At 40.7% G+C, this 21186-nt stretch overlaps 1 protein-coding gene across 3 annotated transcripts in view; it reads right to left on the bottom strand.

Moving 5' to 3' along the window:
* rhobtb4 (Rho related BTB domain containing 4) overlaps window positions 1-17759 on the bottom strand; it is a 44156-nt gene extending 26397 nt beyond the window's left edge. Inside the window, exons 1-2 of one of the 3 annotated variants that reach the window (XM_034692734.1) lie at window positions 17559-17759; window positions 16658-16864 (exon numbers count right to left, since the gene is read on the bottom strand). The gene's annotated coding sequence lies outside the window, so the exon portion shown is untranslated. Of the gene's footprint in view, window positions 1-16657; window positions 16865-16939; window positions 17193-17558 lie in introns of those variants that run through there. The other 2 variants (XM_034692736.1, XM_034692735.1) reach the window with 2 other exon arrangements.
* Between the last annotated feature and the right edge of the window lie 3427 nt (window positions 17760-21186).

Raw genomic sequence — 21186 nt, 5'->3', positions numbered from 1 at the left:
TTTATGCACCATCTTGCTCTAACATCAAAATAAAGTGAACAGGCGCTCACTGTGCTGCTAAGAGAGATGTCTCTTTTATGTCTTTTTGTCCAGAGTGGTCTTGAAGCCCTGAGAAAACACTGCCCCCTGACCCGGCTGGCATGGCCAGAATGGACCGGCATGAAAGATGGGCAGGAGAAAGCAGGGATTCAACAGCAACGGCACTGAGAGGGGGCTTAGAAAAGTGGAGAGGCAGCCCCTTTTTAGGAGAGCTGTACTTGTGAGAGAACTCTCAAGCAGCACAGTCTGAGGTGATGTCTGGCCTTTTCAGCTACAGTATTACGATTAAGGACTGTGCGGCTTTGTTTATAAGCTTTATCGCTCTTTTATTAACTGTGTGGGAAGTCTACTCCCATCGTTTTAACACTTTGGTGAGATTAAAGTTTAGAGAAAGAGCTGAGATCACTCTTTGGCATCACTACTTCAACAAGGAGTGTCCTGCTGCTTGGACAAATACTCAGTATAGTCTGCTGTGGTATTCAACACCATCCAATGTTTTCCTCGAGGTTTACTGAAGGACTTGGCCTATCTTACGTAAACACATTTAGCTAAATTTCAGTTTAAAATATGTCCAAAATGACTCAAGCAACAAGCAATAATAATTCATGAATCATAAGTAGTTGTAGCCCTGGTAAGCTGCAAGAGAGGATGAGGATTCCCTTTTCCATTTTACAATTTTCTGATCTCATTTTTGCAATCACTTATCTCAATTTTAAAAATTTAAGCTAGCTCTTAAAAAATAATGGCTGTTTATTTATACGTTTTCTACTTGTTTACAATGTGACAAATGAGTATTTATTTCATCTTTAGTTCATTAAGCGTTATCCAAAGAATATCAGGTACCGTTTGGTCTTAATTTACAAAACAGAAAAGCTCACCACAAAAGTTATCTGATGACACTTAACATAAATAGACTTTACTTCTACTACCACCAACATTAATCCAACAATGAGCAAGTACCTGCCATCGTGGCAAATAACATTTTCCTTTAAACAGGCAGAAACCTCGAGCAGAGCCAGACTCATCACAGGAAAGCCATGTGCCGAGACCAGCTGCATTAACAAAATGGGATACAGAGTGCATATATTGAACAAGGGCTTAGCTTTTACCTGCATCTCAAACAAAGTAGAGATAATCTGACAAAGTATATAAGGCAAATTTCGATGCTAATTCTGACCTCGACTTTTTGTACTTTAAAACTTTGCTCTATATATTTTGTCATTTAAAAAAGTGCAGAAAGAATGTTTCACCTGCTTTGTGATGATGCTTTGTTTGGGAAATATTCACATAGTTATATATTTCAGTTTTATTAGAAAGGACAGCGGAAATGTGGGGAAACAATCTAGCAAAGGGCTTTGTACATGAGAAGCTCACTTTACCTGCCTCGCCAAACTTGCACCTGATATTCACAAAAGGTTTGGTTAGTTCTTAGACAACATCTTTTTGTTGTAACAAGCTGTGTTAATGGTTTTTGCCTTGATATATTATCTGTTACTCAAAGAACACAGATTTTAGCATTACTAAATATCTGATTAATGTGAATATTCTACATGCAAAGCTTTTAATTCACAAGCAGTAATTCTCTAGCACAGCAACTAAGGATTACCTTTTTGTAACAGAACAAAATATTTGCTAGAGGCTCTGAGTCCAGTGAACAATGAAAAAAGGTACAAGCTGCTGATGCATTGCAAAAACTTATCACCATAAACCTCTAACTAAAAGGTTTGTTTTTCTCTTTCAGTCTATGCCTGCTTCCCTTTTTTTCTCCTATACTACTCATATTCCCTCCGTCACTTATACTTGGAAAGTTGCTTCCTTGTACGTCTGTTTGAACTCCATGTTTTTACAATACTCTTTTCTAAATTACAAAAAAATGGCTATCGGGTATCATTTTAATGGCTGTAGAGCGTTTTGATATGAAACTCTTCCTCTCATCTCCTCCTCTCCTGTCCACTCCTCCGCTGACCCCGCTCTCACCCCAGTGTCCAACAGGCCTGCACACCCCCTGCCCCAGCACAGTACTGGAACTGCTCTAAAGCTGTCAAAACACCCAGCTTCTCACACTCCCCGCGTCCATAGAGAGAACGCCTCAAACACACACCGTCCCAAGTGCCTATAAACACACAGACTAACACACATATGCAACACACACTCAGCCCCATGCATTGACACAAGTAGGTCAGAGCTGCAGTGGGTCTTCCAAACAGTCCTCCAGCTCCATGGAACTGATAACAGTATCAAAGATTACTACCTTCAGCCACACACACACACACACACACACACACACACACACACACACACACACAAACACACATGCACGCACGCACACATGAGTCTTAACACGACACATGTATGTATAGGCTTGGATGGATCTACTGGATGAAATCATCAGCCTGTTTGTTTTTCTGGGAGGATTTGGCTCAGATTTTGTTTTGCAGAGGGACAAGGCAAAATGCAACAAGACAGGAATTTAAATATGTTGCTCTGGGAGGGGAAATGCAGAGGTCCAAGTTCAGGAATGGATAAAAACAGAAGGAATTGAAGGTTAAGTGAAACTTGTGGGAAAGTAGCATTCCTGCAAAGAAAAACTCACAAATGCACAGAAAAAAGTATATGAGTTAATATACTGAGTTAATCTCTGACTGTATCTCTTTTTCATTCCCACTCTTAATCTCCATCTCTCTCTCTCTCTCTCTCTCTCTCTCTCTCTCTCTCTCTCTGTCTCTCTCTCTCTCTCTGTCTCTGTCTTTGACATGTAGAAGTAGCTGAGATGATGTGTTGCCAGAGCCAGCACCCTGGCATGAACTACAGTGTGTTTTGTAACGGCCAGCCTATTTGGCGTTGGGTGATGTGCATGTTACCAGAGTGTGAGGTTGAAGCGAAAAACATTTAGCGCTAGATAAGGCCTGAGAAAAAGTGTAGAAAGAGACAGAGGAAAATAAATAGAGAGAGAGTGGGGAAGAGGAAGAGAGAGAGAAAGAAAGTGAGGCCTGGGGTATTGTTGACTAGCTCAGTTATCAGGAGTTTGTCTTATCTCCCGTCAGTCAGAAAACTGCTTGTGTGTGACCAGCTGTTGTTGCCTCATTACACACTAATGAAGACATATCACTTTTGACACAGAAATGCTATACTGGAGAAGAAGACTAAGATATATCACTCTTAAGCTATATGCTACTTTTTATGTGGTATTTCATGAGTTTGAGACATACGACCTTATGTTATAAACTGCAAAAACTCAGATTTTTACTGAGGCTTACAGTCCAATTATCAGAATAATGCAAGAAGTTTTACATCTTCTTTCGAGAGACTTCCCCCCAAAAATGTTGCTTTCTGTAGCCATTTTTATTCATTGCAATCAATTAGGGCCCTATTTGTGGATTGTATGATCTTGAAAGAAGATTCATATCAGTCTTGTAAGGTCAATTTGATGCTATTTGAGCTATAAAAAATATTTTTACTAGTGAGACCACAACACATGCTATGACTTAATTTGTAGTGTAGAAGTTGGTTTAGTATAGAAAATAGGCTCTGCCTGTGCAAAAAACGCTACAAGTGGACACAGGCCCTAATGCTAATGGCTCATTTAAAATCCAATGCGAAAGGCAACCACTTCCTGGACCAAAAATTGTGTCCTTCACCCAACATCTCTTTATTGATATGCAGAATATATCTTTCAAGGTTACAAACCAAAAACTGTTATGTCAGATTACAATATAAACTACCAACCAATCTCTTCTTTCAAATCTTTTTTTCATCTCCTTCATCAAATGACCACTTTAGTTCAAATATTTGTAATTTTCAGAAACTAGGTTACTATTTTTAAGTAATATTAATTTGATCTTAAAGGTGTATGAGGCATGTGGAATCTTGTATAGAAAGAGATGAGCTATCCACTTTAAAAACCCATCATTGACTCAAAAAATATATAAATCACTTATAAAAAATTACGATCCTGAGTATAATATGTGATCGATTTTTTGATCAAACTTTACTGATATAGTACAAATCCTATTTGTATGGTTATAAGGTCATAAAGAAGAATGAGATGCAATCAGATTTACAAGCTATTCATCTGTGTCTATAGTCTCCCTCATCCCAGAGAAGACCTCAGAGCATAAATCCCATCAGGTAATAATCCCTCTTTGACACAGAATGTAGGATGAAAGTCTGTTTGTGAGTCTGATAATGTGTTTACTGACCATGACACTGATGTATGATGAGGTCAAGGCAAGTCTATGCTGGTGTTGATGGGCTGTGATGGTGGAATATGTGGGGAATGTAAAGTGGAAAAGAGTGAACTGACGGGAGGGGATGGAAGGGGGTGGCTGAGAGCGTATGGTGAGGAAGGTTGGATATGGAGGGGTTCTTTGTGTTGTACTGCCGGCTGTCTATCTGAGAATAAACAGACATCTGATTATGATATTAATGCCAACTTAAATGTTTCACGGTGAGGTGCCTGGCTTTCTAAAAGTGTTTCCTGGAAAGAACAAGAACACAGCGCTGCGTATTCTCACAGTAACTAACACAGTCCCCTCACTTCACCAAAACTGTGGCATCTGGCATCTGGCACACCAAACCACCACCAACAGAACATCTGCCACCAGATTAAACCCATGTCCGGTTACATCAGCCATTTCGTGAGCACAGTTTCCTTGGCAAGGCGTCTGGCACTATCTGTAGTTAAGACCACTCAAAGTAGGAAACACTTGAGTGAGAAATTCTTGGGAATCCACTGGCCTTTTGTTTCAATGAATTATTTTCTCAGTGGTTGACAGTACTTGCCTGTAATTTTAAACCTGTTTAATCTTCATATTCAAAAACATAAGAGTGGGGTTAGAGATGGTGAACACAGGGGTTTTAAAGGTTGAAGGATGCTCTAAATTCCTAAATGGCACAAATCCTCTTTGAAAAAGACAAAGTGTGTAGAGCACAGGTTAGTCAGATGTCATAATAGGCTACTTGCATTCTTACTTGAAGGGACTGTGGCTGCACAGGCATGTCCTGCTTGTTGTGTTACGTCCAAGAAAAGACATACATAACTACAAAAACATAAAACTCAGATCAGGCATTAAGACAAGTAATTAGGCACAGATCAGTACTCTTACAGATAAACTCTCATACACAAACAAACAAACTCTCTCCTAGATGGAGACACAGGTCAGCAGAGGTGCCTCTTAAGCTGTGGCAGTCAAGTGGCGAGGTTAATCTGATTAAGTCTCTCTTCAGCCACAAAGTCTTAAAGTGGTAGTTGTATTGTTAGAAAATTTGAATTGCATTGTAATCTTTTTTTGATGACTGTTTTATGATGTATGGGTTTCAAACTTTGTCAGTTTCTCAAATATGGGAACAAATATAGAGTAAACAAATAAATCTACATCTGTTTCAAATATCCACAAAGACATCCTGTTTAGATAATAGTGTCTGAATGCCTCATAAGGAGCATCATGCCCTACATAGTGTGTCAGCAAAGTGAATGATCACTTTAATTTGCCTGCAAAGTGAGCGCTGAGTCAGTTAGGATCTGGCTCTGCTTGTGTGATAGCATTATAGGAGGATGGTGAGCAGCATGCGTAGGTCAATGTTTCTGGCCAAAGATGATGTCAAAAAGGGGGTTGAAAATCAGGCTGAATGACACAAAGACAAACAAAAAATTGGGAGTGAAGATCGGGAAAATGGAAATAATAGGATAGACTTAATGTAACCAACGGAACCTCGGCAAGTTTTAGACAAGTGGCAACCTCTGGTCTTCAGAAATGAATGTGGATGTGCTCAAAACTGCAGTTCCTCATGTGTCCACCTGAGGTTGGCTCCAATAGTACCAGAAGTCACATGCACACCCATTGAAAAAGCCCATCTGTAGTCTGTGTTTACAGCCTTCCCTTATGGTCTGAATAGTGCATTTCTCTGTTTGGAGACATTGTGCGTGGGTACATGTTTTTTTTTTACAACTCCTAAGTTTTGAATATATTAAAGTTACGAGTTTTGCATAATTAGGGGCGCGGCTGACTTGACTGACACACTGTAGCTGCTAGCGGGGAAACCAAAGGCCCAACTCAATGCTCAAACTCACTTTTGGGCAACTTTAGAAATAGACTACCATTTGCTACATTTTGTATTTGTTAATGTAAAAAGTCAAACCTCTTACAGGGTGTGGTGTTGATATTTTTGTGTGTAATACAAAACTGGGGGAACATTAGAGCTTCAAGCTAAAGGCTTCATTCACTAGAAACCTTCAGACCATGGATTACTCACCCAATATCAAAAAACAGCAGAGTGACTTCCTTCACTCACAACCTCTTTTAGGACATGCACATAAACTGAGTCTGAATAATACTCTGAGGAAAAGAGAACAGTCACTGAATCGATTCATGATTGTGGGATTCTGACTCACAAAGGTTATAACAATGTCAAACAACTTGGGGAGACTGTGGCTTTGACAAGTTTAACAAGTGTAATCCTCTGAACATGTTCTCTATGCCGCATCTGATTAGATTTATAACACCTACTCCCCAGATACACAGAGTTCAGTGTCAGTTTGAAATTGATTTAATCTGTCGGATACAGTCCCTTGTATCTTCTTTGTCTTTTTGAGAAGAGATCAAGAAGGAGCTTATCAAAGACTACCTTCAGAGGATCTTAAACCAGGTGTTTTGTTCTAATATGATGCTGGTAGAGAAAACATTAATGGCGTGGTATTAGATTTACTGATTGATACAGAGTGGTGCAGGGATACCACCTTTTTGCATCCTACCTCTTGCATTTTATATGTTTCAGTGGACCATTATGTAGACAAACTTTATCTCCTTCACTTCACCGTGGCTGCCTTTTTGGTGGACATTACATAGCTGTTATGACATAATGCAAACTGTTGACAGTTTGTGATCTTGTTTCATACTCATTGATACCACATTGGGGGATTTTGCTGGTCTAAATGCATAACAATATGCTACTACGGGAGTGCATGATTTGCTTGTATTTTCAAAGATGTAGACAAAATCCTGAAGGTTGCACCCCAAAATTTTTAAAGGACTCTGTCTTGAGATATGTCTGCAAAAATATCTTGAACCTGGGTGCCCATCTGAAAAAAATGAATATTGCAGGCTGAAATTTAATCTATCAAAAAAATATTTCGTGCAGATTATTAAGAATTACATAATCTGATTTCTTTGTATTTGTTTCTACATGCACAGAAAATATGTGGATGCCATTTTTCAGATCTGCAATCTTTCTGAATTATTTCAGTGACTTTGTTATAGAAATCAAAAGCAAACTGTCATTTTAGTTAGATCATCCTGTGTCCTCTCAGGGAACACTATGTTCATGTGACAGATCCCTAAAAGTGTATTCCATTGGATCATTCATCTAGTTACCTATTGGTTTTTTTATTTTTTATCTTAAATTCATCCAGCAAACACCCAATGTATTACTCTCAAATATGGGACAGGAACATATGAGATGCATATGAAGCATCATTCACTTACAGGTACAGCATGTTTCTAGATTCATGACAGTAACCTGGAGGAAGGGATGGGCACAGGAAAAATACTAAAGTTGTGAAGAGTGGGATGCTATTGGCCTCAGAACAGGTCAGTCAGTATTCCAGAAACAGCCTGATCAAACAGAGAGTGAAGCCAAGACAAACACCGCTGGACTTCAGTCTGGCACAGAGAAGCAGAGCTGCAGCCCTGCAGAGAAACACACTGCACACAGTCAGTGCATCAACCCAGCACCCTCTGGAAAGTGCTGTATACCAGAGGTTGTTCACCTTTTTGGCATGTGAACCTTTGAATTGAAGAAGATCTGGGAGCCACATTATGTAACCTCCTCATAAAAGGTAACAAAGAGTTTATACCAGAGGACATTAAGACAGAATTATATTCAATTTTTATTCATGTAACTTTAAGATGTTTCTGAAGATTAGATGTCCACTGATTCACAAAAAATCTTATATATAAGGAAAAAAGAGCGGAAAGTAATACATCTGCAAAGGTTATTTCTGTTGTCCTTTCCGTTTTTGGAGGGTCCAGACCATAGTTTATATAAAAACATGAACAGTCCAACAGCTCCCTGAAAGTGACACCAAAAAATTTGTCTGCAGTGTAGATCATAAAGTCTCTTGCATGCATCATGAAAATTTCTCAAACTTGCTGTCATGATAGTAAGTTCTTATCTGTGATGTTATGATTGACAGATCTGTTGATGAATGGAACTACCGCAGCGTTCTTAGCAGAGTAGAGAAGGAACTGTGAGAGTAAATGTAACTAACTCTAACACAAGAGTCGTTTAACTTTCTATTACCATGAGTGTCTTTTTAAAATAAGACAAGAATCTGTTCTGCTGTGGAGTTTACCGACCTAAGGGATCTTCGTCGTTTTACCGATGTGTTAAATGTGTAAAAGAGGAAGGGGCATGATGTTGATATCAGTCAATTTGCTCAAGATGACATGACTAGCTCAACATGTCTGCACCCATATTTTGGCTTGATTTTATTTTTCAGAATGTGAGGAGATGAAGGCATGTCATCCATACTTTTATATGGCCAATAGTCCACATGGAAATACTATTTTAGGCCTGTGAACTGCATGCAGCCATATCAAACATATTATATATCAATATAAGCATATATTTTACAAGGTATGTTAATTATGTAAATTGCAGTATGAAGCATTAAACATTTGGTTGTTGGACTATATTTTTTACAGCTGTGGATCTGTGTTTTGTTTTTCAACATGACTCATTCTTCATATCTAAATTGGTATCAAGCTAAAAAAAAAAATCTATTACCAGTCTGCCTCTATTTAAGCACAGGATTGTTCACAGATACAGAAATAGAGTGGAGGAATTGAAAGGGGAGGGGAAAACATGAAAAAAATCACAGACAGGCTGAGATGTAGACAAACAAATAAAACCACATAACAGAGAGCTGAGCCATAACAGGAAGGTCTTTTGTTGTGTTTACTTCAAATAGCCAGCATGTTGTGTATCCATTTGTGCTGCTCTGTTTGTTAGAGTTCCTCATATTGTGCTGCACTTGCACAAACAAAAACAAACCTGTTGTGTTTGCGCACAGATGGAGCAAAATGAGTAAGGCGTTCATCTCAATAGCAGTGCGGTTTTGATTTTATCCAATTCAATAAGGCCTGCAGAGGGTTTTATAACCCTGAGAGGTCAAACTATTTTCCTAGCCAGTAGAGGAGCAAAGTGATCCTTCAGAAGACCTGAAAACACACACAAAAAAGTCCAAATGCAGCGATATGAAGATACTCTTCCTGCTGCATGAATAAAACAGAGGTCATAATGTGTCTCCATTTGCGGGAATGTCAAACATGCATGCACACACACAGCTGATATGAAGAGGTACAGGCATCCTGAAATAGTGAAATGGAAAAATCTATACTGGTGTCCAGTTATTTCCGCACTGAGGATACAACAGACGTACAACAGTCACCGCACACCGTGACCGCATGTCATCCTCTGGCCGAGCTGCAGCACAGCCACACAGGCTTTAATCATTTAAATAAGGGCAAGGGGCAACGGGATGGAAGCTCTTTTGGATGCTGCATAACTGCTGATCCCAGCTAATCCCAACTGCTTGTGAATGGAGCTCAACAAGACCCGAGAAATGTCCAGAGGAAAGACACCGTACACAAAACTGAGCATATAGATCACAAAATGTCCTGTTGAATGCACTGATGCTTATAGCTGTACAGAGTGTCCCCGCTGTGAGATTGATCTCTTCATTGAGGGGGGCGGGGGGTGGGGGTAAAAGGTGATTTAACAGTGAACTCCAGCAGCCGTAATGGAGCATAACAACACTCGGGAAGTCAATATTTCTGCATAGCATGACCTCTGTAGAGGAAGGCATCAGTATTAAGTAGCGCATGATGTAAAATAGGAGTGATATTGATGAAATTGATTAAATATTAACAATAAAATGAGAGTGATGCCTTCCTGTGCAAGGCAGAGAGAGATAAACAAAGAGGGGAATTATTGCAAAGTCAGACTGAGGAACAATTAAGTGACTCTCTGTCCTTAGATGAACTCTGATGATTTTTAAAAAAGCCTCTTTTTTCCAGGTTGATGTAGGTTTTAAAGATGTAACTTGAAATTCCTAAAATGTACAGTTTTGTCCATGAATTGTATTGATTACATTTATAAATATGCTTAATCTGTAGATCATCATTTGAAAATAAGACACAGCCATTACTTTTCCAGTAATGCATGAGTTCTGTTATCTGTATGCCACTTAGCATATCAAGGACTGTATTATGTATGGGATAATGTGTAGTGACCAGGTGGATATGCAGATTAGAATCAAAACAAAGTGAGCCAATTCAATTAACCACCTGCTCACTATACATCATCCTGCTTATTACCTTGCTACACATGTAAATAAACACGTTGACTCAAAAAACAAATCCTCATACTCCACAGTCAGATAGCCTCAATGGCAACAGATTCTTATCAGCCTGCTTGCGAGACTAATTAATATTAAACTTAACATTCCAATCCACAGTCGAGTTAGACATAGTTAGCTTGCTTATTCAATAATTTTCAGTACATCAAACTGAACATTATCATGGACGGTAATGTTGAGCGAAGACTTCTGACTATCTATGTTGATATTTCTGTATTTTTGTAGCATCGTCAACTGAGAGACGCTCTCACCAGCTCTGCAGCTGTTTCCTGGAATGCAGGACAGGATCTTGCTCCACTTTTCTATAGCAAAGATGGTTTTTGGCACAGCAGCTCCTCTTGCTGCTCTTGGCCTTGACTCTCAAGATACAGAAAGTGACATTTTTGCCACAGTTATTACTCATTTAAATCGTGAATGCAAGCTAACATTTTGCCACAGTGTCAACAGGCAGGGATCAATTGTATCCGACTTCTTTACACAGATTAACGAAGAATCTAATATAACCTGTGGGATCAAGCTGCCCCGAAGGTAGCTTTTGCTGTTGAGATTTAGTTACTGCTGTCATGTGATTTTGGCTCGAGCAAAAATCTGGTATTAAATTTCTGTTTGTTTGCTTGTTTTGCTGGATTTTGGTCTGTTTTGATAGATACATTTTTTTTTTACTTTTGCTTTAACAGTTTGAGCACAGTATGTGTTGACCTTTGACCTTTGACTTTTTTGCCCTACCTTTGTTTCTGTATTGTTGTATTTGATGTGAGGTCTTAAATCCCTACTTAACTTAAAAAGTGCTCTTGCTTTTTACATCACAGTTATTTTGAAAACCGACAAACAGCTTATTTTTTTCAGTCAAGTTTAAATAAAGGGAAAATTTTCTCACTATGCACTAAAATAAGATCCAAGCTGCAACCTGTGAACCAAACCATATCATTTATGATGAGTCAATCTCAGAATTTTAATTGGGCAACAAACCACAGAGTCTGGAGACAGACAAACACTGACTGAGATGATGACAGAGCTCTCATCAGCCACTCACTACCATCAGTTATCAAATCTGATTCATCCACTCTGGTGTGTGTGTGTGTGTGTGTGTGTGTGTGTGTGTGTGTGTGTGTGTGTGTGTGTGTGTGTGTGTGTGTGTGTGTGTGTGTGTGTGTGTGAGTGAGAGAGAGAGAGAGAGAGAGAGAGAGAGAGAGAGAGAGAGAGAGAGAGTCAGAGATACAGTGTGGAAGTGTCAGTCTGGTTGCATCAGCATCAGCCTCCTGAAACTGCAAAAATCTCTATCAAATGGAATGTAGGCGATCATGAGCACAAAGACAACAATGCATGAGTGTAAAAATAAACCTGAAGGGAAACACCTTAACCTGTGGGTGTGTACGATCACACGAGATCACACACTGACACAATTTCGGATCAAAATCCTGGGGTTTCTTGAGTGCCTTGGCCACCACTGAAACTGGTCTGACCCTGATTAGCAGGAATGGCACCCTTGGGCGTTGCTCTCACTACAGATTAGTTTAAAGCCTGCAGCTCTAACTAGTGAAGAGACAGAGACTCACAGACAGGCAGAGAGCATGCTTCTGTGTCAATATGTTTATATCAGTTTAAAGGTGTGCAGGGACTTCATATGCTTCTTTTTGTGAGTCATTGTGTGTGAATCAGGGGTTTTGTGTGCTAATGAGTTTGGGTGTGATGGAAGAATTTTGGAGGTATCTTGGTGATGCCGTCAGGGTGCGGTCCATCCTGACTAATTATGAGGGGATTTACATCTATATGTGTCCCATTAACACTAGCAATCAGTGCTAAAATTACACAACTACATCCACATGGCACTAAGCAAACAATCACACCTCCCTTCTCGGCCTCACGCTGTCTCACTCAAGCAAATCCAGTCCCTGATGTTGCTGGAGATGAGAGATGGAGAAAAGCAACACCCATGAACCATATTTAAACCACAAAAGACACACATATCCATCTTTGTAAAACCCTCAAAGAACTTATGGTACAAAATGCAATCTGTGATTGCAGCACACACACACTCAAATACCTAGCTGGCATACCCTCAGTCATATGACTTTGGAGCCAATTCACCCAAGGGGATCGGCTTTCCGCCACAAATGAGAGGAGCAGATGCTAAAGAAAGAGACACCCAGGCATCAAATTGCATACAGAGTTGCACACATACAAAAATATGCATGCATAATCACACGTAGATACACAGGAAGATATATTTGTTGCAGTGATACATCCGTACCACGATGCCACACAGAAGCACACACATACACACACACACAAACAGGAACATAAATAGAGAGGAGCTTCAGCCAAGCAACCAAGCTGTGCCTCTTGGTGTGTGTGTGTGGCATAACATGCTGTCTTTCTCTGAACACACATGCAGACACGCACTCACATGGACTTAGAAAAGAAAGGACACTGGTATTAAACAGACAGCAAGTCTGAGGACAGGAATATTAACAGCACGTATTGTATGTGTCTTATATGTTTTATACTATGTAGGTTAATGAGTGAAAAAGCAGCCATCATTATACACTCTGATGTTGGGTGAGAATGTGTAGCCTAAAATATCTGACTGTCCTATTTTTCATTATCAGCATCAGCCACCTCTTTGAGAAAATATCTTGCTCCAGCTCAGCTGGAATGTTGAACCCAGCCCTGACCCTATCATATATCATGTCTGAAGCATCTATCATTCTGAAGTCATACAATGTAGAATATATGACAAGGCAGAGTTTCCTACAGGTGACAGTGTCAAAGTGGCAGAAAGTGACACTTCACCTTGGAGATATGAAGTGGCACATGTTACACAAACAACCGTTAGAGTTTAATTTTTATGGATTTAAGAAGTGTGTTGATACAGACACGCAAACTGTTGTGATTCTCTTTCTTTATACCGATACAAAAGCATCGGCCACACAATAAAAAAACGAAAGCATTCTTGCTGCTTTAAAACCTTTGACCCAGAACTCTTTACCCATATTCTGTCAGCAGTGAGTTGTGTAACACACCTCCCTATCAGTGCAGCCATCCTGTGTCTCTGGACCCAATGGCCTGTCAGACTCTTGCCTCAGAGCAGCCCGGAGCTGTCTGAGCAGCCGTGACCGGACAAAAACAGCCTCCCCAAAATGAACTGACTCTCTTATCTCTTCTCGCCCTCCTGCTCTGGCCCTGCTCTGCTCTGGCCTGTGCTGTCCTTGCCGGCGACACAACACCTTCTTATCCATGTCTGTCAACACATGCACACAGTCGCACACTGCTCATTCTCTCACACATGAGATGTCTGGCCTTGGAAGGGTGTGCTCTGCCACATACAGGTGATCACAGGACACAGACAAGCAACATATTGGGGGCGTGTATAAATAGCTGGAGCTGCAAATGTATAAATTGATTTTGATATTGTTGTAGTGTTTTTGACTCAGACTCATGATGATATTTGTTTGGCCTGTGAAGCTATGTACACTAGTTCACAGACATACAGTTAAAATGGTGAGTGTGTGTGGGTTGGTGACACGGTACAGTGGGCTACCACATGAGAGGAACTTGAAACAGATGTTTAAGAGTTTTGCACATGGTTTAAGTTCTGGGTTCGGCTAAGGGAAGTTAACAAAGTTTTTGTTTCTTCAGCCCTGAATAAATGTGACTGAATGGATTAACTGTTTCTGTTTACATTTCTTCCTTTAAAATCTTTCCTATTTTTTTTTTCCATTTCAAACTTGAAAGAGGAAGCAGGGAAAATGTGAGGTGAAAGAGGGTTCAAGCAATGTGTTTTGGCCCTCTGATTTATCATGTTTACAGTCAAATGCAATCTAGCGCCTGACATCCGCTCTCTCTCACTCTCCCTCTCCATCAGCCTGCCCTGCTCTAATTTGTCCTCAGCCAACAACCCCTTCGTGTCCCTCTTCCTCAGGATCTGCACTCTTTTTTCCTTCACTCTTCCTTCTTAATTTCTCTGATTTTCACTTTTAAACAACCTCATTCTCCTCTCAATCTTTCTCATATCTTCTTTTTATCTTTCCCCTTGCTGACTTGCTCTATATACACATTCATTGCTCACTGACACCCTGTTTAAAAACAACCCAAGAGGCAGCCAATAAGAGGGAAACAAACTGTACAGTTGCCATCACCAGCACAATTACTCACTCTCTCTCTCTCTCTCTCTCACTCTCTCTCTCTCTCTCTCTCTCTCTCTCTCTCTCTCTCTCTCTCTCTCTCTCTCTCTCTCTCTCTCTCTCTCTCTCTCTCTCTCTCTCTCTCTCTCTCTCTCTCTCTTCCCTCTCATCCCCCAACTCTTCCACTCTCCCACCCCACTGTCTCTTTTTCCAAAACTTACTTAAGAGGACAAACATCATGTGGTGCTGGTAAGCAAAGAAGACACTGTTGTACGCTGACTGTGAGTCTCTGTTCGTATTTTTCTGTTCTGTGTGTGAATGCCTGTTTTGCTGTGCAAGGTTGTGTGTGTGTGCATGCAGGCATTGTCTATGAGGAATGTTTATCCACTTTAATAATTTCAACTCTCCATCCTTGCATACATACCGTACATGCATGCATATACAAACAATGAGTCTTGATCCAGTTAAAGAGGGGTGTGGTCTCCATGCAGACTGTTTTACGTGTGTGCTTCTGCGCGTAAGCATGTGTGTGCATGTGACTAGTGTTGTGTGTGCGATGTTGCTCGACCCACACAAAGACACAGCTTCTTATATGACTCCCAGCTGTGTGTGGACTTGGCCCGCTAGCCGGCCATCCAGCAGCCAGGAATGTTTGGTGTGCAACCCTACTGGAAAGCCCCAGTTACCCACACACACACACACACACATATAAACACACACATACTTGCAGCCAACTCTGGATTCAACCTACTCAGACAGAGGGACGGGCCTCACCCCCAAAGGAAGAATGGTTCAAATTCCACAGTTGATAGAAAAACACAGAGCAGTGGGACTGAGCGGAGGAACTGATGTCAGCTCCATCAGACCCTCCCCCCACACCCACCATCTGTTCTTCACGATGAAGGAAAAAATGAAGAGAGTGGAATAAAAAAAAATGAAAATATTTGACTCTGGTGGGCATTGTTGTTTGGCTGATTTCTAGATGGTGTGTTTTAAATCCCCCTTCCATGCTTCTGCCTTTGAGTGTTTCACATATACAATAACTACAGCAGCCGCAGACACGCAGTGACTCAACTCTTTAGCTGTGTCCTGAAGCTGGTCTCTCTCATCCAGGCTGCAGGTGGTGGAGATATCTGAGATTGTGTTTAAATAGGCCAAGTAAAACCAACTTTTGCAAAGCACACACTGGCTCTCTGATTGATTATCGCCAAAGGGAACCTGATTAAAGAGGTTTGAAGCAGAGCTGGGAAAAATACTGTTGCAGCTTTCTAAATGTTCCCACGGTTGCATACTAAAGTTTGTGGTATTCATGAGTTGAGATAATGTTAGCCCTCTGGTATCATTATTTCATTCTAAAATAGCCACTTTGAAATGTATTGCAACAAGTAGAATAGATTCTCTATACTAGGCATATCATCACTTGGACAATTTTAGAAATAGACTATTTTATCATTTTTTCTGTTTTGTACTTGTAAATCATGTAATACTGTGTGCTGTTCTAGGATTTCAACTTAATAAGGAGACTATTTTCACATAACATCTCCACTTTTAAAAAGAGACTATACCACAGAATGTGAGAAAGTATATAAAAAATATATTGAACTGCTCCTTTAAGGCAGAAGCCACCCAAATTTTAAAGTAGCCCATCCCCAGACTTTCTAATGAGGTAAAAAAGTGACACACCCACTCTGAGTCTTTGAAATTGAGTTGTGGAAAGATAATTAAGGACAAGATCTAAAAAAATAAATAAAAAAATAAAAAAAACAGAGGTTTTGCAGAAATTAGGGGAAAAAATGACATTTGAAGAAGAGTTTGTAAAGATGCCTTACGAAGTCTCAGTTTATTTCCCCGAAAAGCGCCACTTATTGTTTAAGCGGAACTTAGAAACCAGAGTGTTCAAGTTCAGCGTGAGTCTTCTCTGTAAGAGTCCAAAACTGAGCACAACACAAACTAAGTGAACCGTTATGCAACCCCTCGCCTGTCTAACCACATGTGGTCTGCTTTGTAGCGCTTGCTGTTGAGTGAATACAGTTTACATCAGAAGTAAAACACAGAGTAAGTGTGAAAATGCTCCTACCTTTAAAGACATTCACCTCTGGAATCAGCTATGGTCCCTCTCGACTCGACGTCCACTTCCAGTTCACACCTCCCTCTCTCTCCTTCTCTCTCTCTCTCTCTCTCTCTCTCTCTCTCTCTCACACACACACACACACACACACACTGCTTTTTCTCTCTTCAGTTTATTCTGGGCAGCCGCGCTCGTCTCCTGCTTCTCCCCATTAAACTGCAAGGCACAAACACATGCGATCACTTCAGAGCATTCCTCTGGTCTGGATGACAACATCTAATCATAACTCACATATTTTAAAACACGCTCTGTTTTCCTGGGCTCAAACGTGCTCAAATTATCGGCTTGGTTTCTAAACGCGCGTGTTTGGTGAAGATCTGCCAGAAGTGACAGGAGAAAAACACTCCCGACTGTTGTAGCCGAGAGACGCCTGGAGGAATGTAATTACATGAAGACTGCTGCATATTGCAAAAACCTCCAGACATGCTCTTGTTTGCAGCTATTGTGCTCTGCGATCTGTCTGGGCTGTCCGCCTTGTGGTCCTGATGCGAGTTTTTTCCACACGTCTCTTTGTTGTTTCTGTCACACCTATAAGGAGGGAGCACATGGAGGAGGGGATCTTGCCTCCACTTTCTTTTGTCTGTCTGTGTTTTTTTTCACACAGCGTCCCGACATGGCTGGATTAGTCTGTATTTTTGTCTTAAATAATGATTGACTCTACATCAGCAGATGCACGAGGGATTACTCCCCGAATTTTGATCAGCTCGTCCCAATCACATCTGTCAGATCTCATATCATCTATAACCATTTCCATTTGATTTTATAAGTATATTTGCATTATCAAAAATACAGCTTTAATTCACAATAAAAGTCAAGCCTTTTGTTACTATCCTGGTCCCCCCTGTCTCACCAAATTTGTCGCCAGAAGTTTAGTCCTCGCTGGGGAGTGTGCAGCCGCCGCTGTCTCTGTCTCTGTCTCTGTCTCTGTCTCTCTCTCTCTGTCTCTCTCTCTCTCTCTGTCTCTCTCTCTCTGTCTCTCTCTCTCTCTCTCCTCTCATCCCCTCTCACTCTTTCGTTGTCTCTCTCAAGCTGTGGCAGAGCCCAGATATGCCTCACTGTAGACCAGCCTTCACCCACAGCACGCCAGCGTCTGTCCGGGAGCGCAGTGACGACACAGGCAGCAGTGCCACACCCATCCATTCATAAAGAGGAGAGAGTGCCAGCCTCCAGACCGGACAGTGCGCAAGGAGGAGACTGTGAAATATCCATCATAATCCTACAGGGAGCAATACAGTGGCTGGGAATTCTCTGAGAGACCCAAATGCATATTTGTGGGTCTTATATACTAAAAATATCATTCAGAGTACTGTAGAATTTTCTGTTTTCTTCTTCTGCTCAAAAACAACCAATTCTTCATACTTTCTGAAGAAGTTTGACGTTTAAACTTAATTGTTTTTAGATATTTGTGCATGTGGGGGAAAAAATGGAAGCTTTTGTTCTCAAGGCTGTACACACTTACAACCTGAAAGCATAGGGTGTACACAAAAAAAGAGGATTTGGCAACCTCTGTGAATATTATTTTGCAAAGATTGAATTTAACAAACAGTTTCAATTAAATATTTATGGTATGAATAACCCTTTGAAAGAAAAAAGTGCCCAGATTCATTGCTGTCACTGCCACAGAGATTTATATTTTCTTATTTGCTTAATCTCCCATCATGGTAAATAAGTATCAATTAGCTAAGAAGTGCTGGTTTGACAAACAAGGGAGTAAAGTTAACTTCCTTCAGTGTTGGGAAACTTGGATTGCTTTTCTTTATGCTTTTTATCATCATCATTTTATTTTTACTCATTTATTTTTTGATTTGGTGGATAAAATAATTCAAAGCATGCCACAATAATTCATGAAAATAACTGTATATTTATTAATATCATCTATATTACACTTCATAAACTGCTGTAATGATGCCATATTTCACTCTGATATAATTTGGTTGAGGGAAAATAATCCTAGCTGGGAGCAAAACAAGGTTAAAAGAAACTGCGCATCTTTCTCTCTCTGTCTCTCTTACTCTATCACTCGCTCTCTCTTCCTTCTCTGTGAGGTAAGGTGAGATAGGGTGTGCAACCTAACACCCCTGTCCTCATTCCTATATGTCTTTACAGACACTTTCTCTGTTTTATTTCTTTCCCTCCTCTCTTCACTTGTGAAAATAGGTAAGTGGGGAGAGGTGGAGTGAGCTCGAGTCCAAACAGGCTCTGCAGCCTGCTCTGGCTTCCCTGTCTTCTGTCTAACACCTTTCAACCTTTTGTTCTCTATTCTTTTACCATGATTTGTGTTTCTGTATGATAAGGGGCGAGAGCTAGCATGGAGGGGGTGTTTCCAGGATGGCTGAGTTCCATACACTGTAGGTTCACGTCCTGCAGAAGCCTATGTAGCCTGATGCGCATCACCATTTACAACATTTCCGTTTATCCCTGTCCTGATTCAGTGGCTGTACATTTGCTCTCCTATGACGTCTCCCCTCTTCTCCTTTCTACAATAACTTCAGTAATCAACTGCTTCTCAAAATGTATCAGCTTCTAATTCCAACATGTGGAACCAGAACCTGGCAATAGGACTTTATAGAAATTGCACTATCCACTAGAGTTTAGGGGGAATATTGTAAAGCAACACTTCAGCGCACATGTATGTAGCACTCACGACAGCATGGCCATGCTATAGGCTCAACACAGAGGTTTCAACCAGGCTTAAGCTGTTGAGCCTCTCTAAGATGTCAGGGGTGTAACTTGACGAAACACTGGTGAAGGAAGATGCCCACTTGTTAAGCCTGATGATGCACTAGCTCTTGCCACAAATCTATTCATAACTTTTGTCATGTTTGGGTTGTTGGGGACATTGGGGGCCATGTGGTAGGTCAGGTAAATTATCAGCAGACCAAAGAAATTGAGATGAGGGTTTAATGGTTTCTTCACTTAGCACGTCTTTCAATAGAGCACAAGTACCTTGTGTTTTCATTAAAAAATAATATTAAGATTTGGAAATATGTTCATCCTTGCTTGGAGGATTTTGGTTCACACCTCTATAATCTTAAAGCCAGTCCTCCCAGATCAGTCAGTCACACTGCTGAATCATCATATCCACCTGCCCAACCTGCCTGTTTCTGCAAGGTTGCATGACATTACATCATTTACATAAGTATTTAGTTCAAAGAAACCATACACCTTTGTTTTTGTAAAAACAAAGGGTGTTTCTAACCATGTAATTTGTTTTGAAACCATTTGGGTGGAAGTTAGAGCCTTGCAAAAACACTATTGTGTAGTAGGTCACCACCCAGGGTGGATGCTGCTTACAGCCATTGTTAAGAGAGTTGTCACTGGTCAATCTTCTGGAATGTGTTCGCCCTGTCTGTTCCAGGATATAGACCTGTGTTAATGTGAATATGAAGAGTCTTCATTTTCTTTAACACAGTCTAAAATGCTTAATCTTCTCTGACTCTGAAACCATGGTTGATGCCAAGTTATTGCACAATGTTTTTGGGGGAAATAAATCAATCACTGGTATCATAACAGTGTTAACTGAAGCATAAAGCTGTATTACCTCTCTTCTCCAGGAGATGTTACTTTTCGGCTTAGGCATCTGAACTCACAATTTTGCAGTAAACACATTTTCTCAATGACCATTCTATGAACACAGCACTTCTTGTCTCCCAAATCCAATTTAAACAGAAACTTAGGTGGCTATAAGTCTAAACTGGATCCTTGACTTGTTGCCAGAAAAATTTCAGCATCAATGTTTCTAAGGGGGGAAAAAAATACCTGTTGTTCTCAGTGGTTTAACTTTTAGCTTGGCAGAAGCATAAATGTCAGAACAGAGGGGGTGCGAGAGGTCCCTTCCCTCTCACGGATTCTCTCAGACTCCTGCTCAGCCAAGCATCTGAAGCAGCCATTGTCCTGTAAAGGGAACCAAGCGACCTGCCCAGACTTGCTCCTACCTCAGCGTGCATACAAGTCCTAGGCAACCAAGCTCAGACTGTGGCTGGCGGACACAAGACTCATCACATGTACACACAGAAACAAATACACTCTACTGATGTGATGGCCTACCTTTGTAAATGCTGAGAAAAGGGCCTCTTTCTATTCTTCTTAAAATATCAACTAAATTCTGCTGACACGCACTGAAGGTCACGTGACGGCTCGTTTTAGATTCATTGTCCCCGTTCCTCTACATGTTGCACACAGGTTAACTGAACCTTTCACTCAAAGTGTCTTATACAGCACTTTTCAATTTCCAGGAGCTTCTGGTTTAGTACTTTTGATGCAGCAATGGGGGCACAATGGGGGCATAATAGGGGGTGTCCCCATGATTGACCTCTCTCGGTGGGTCCGTTTCTCTCCTGAGGGTGCAAACTGCTGATCCCATGGGTGTGAAAGGCCTGCGTTTGCTCAATTTCAACAAACAAAAACAGCACACAGCGCTAACCACACTCATAAACAAATAATACAAAACTCTCACTCTTACATGCAGCTATACAAAG

This window comes from Notolabrus celidotus, chromosome 9 (assembly GCF_009762535.1).
Source record: "Notolabrus celidotus isolate fNotCel1 chromosome 9, fNotCel1.pri, whole genome shotgun sequence".
NCBI classification, from domain to species: domain Eukaryota; kingdom Metazoa; phylum Chordata; class Actinopteri; order Labriformes; family Labridae; genus Notolabrus; species Notolabrus celidotus.
The sequence above is the reverse complement of the archived record's forward strand: the minus strand, read 5'-3'. Positions and strand labels throughout refer to the sequence as shown.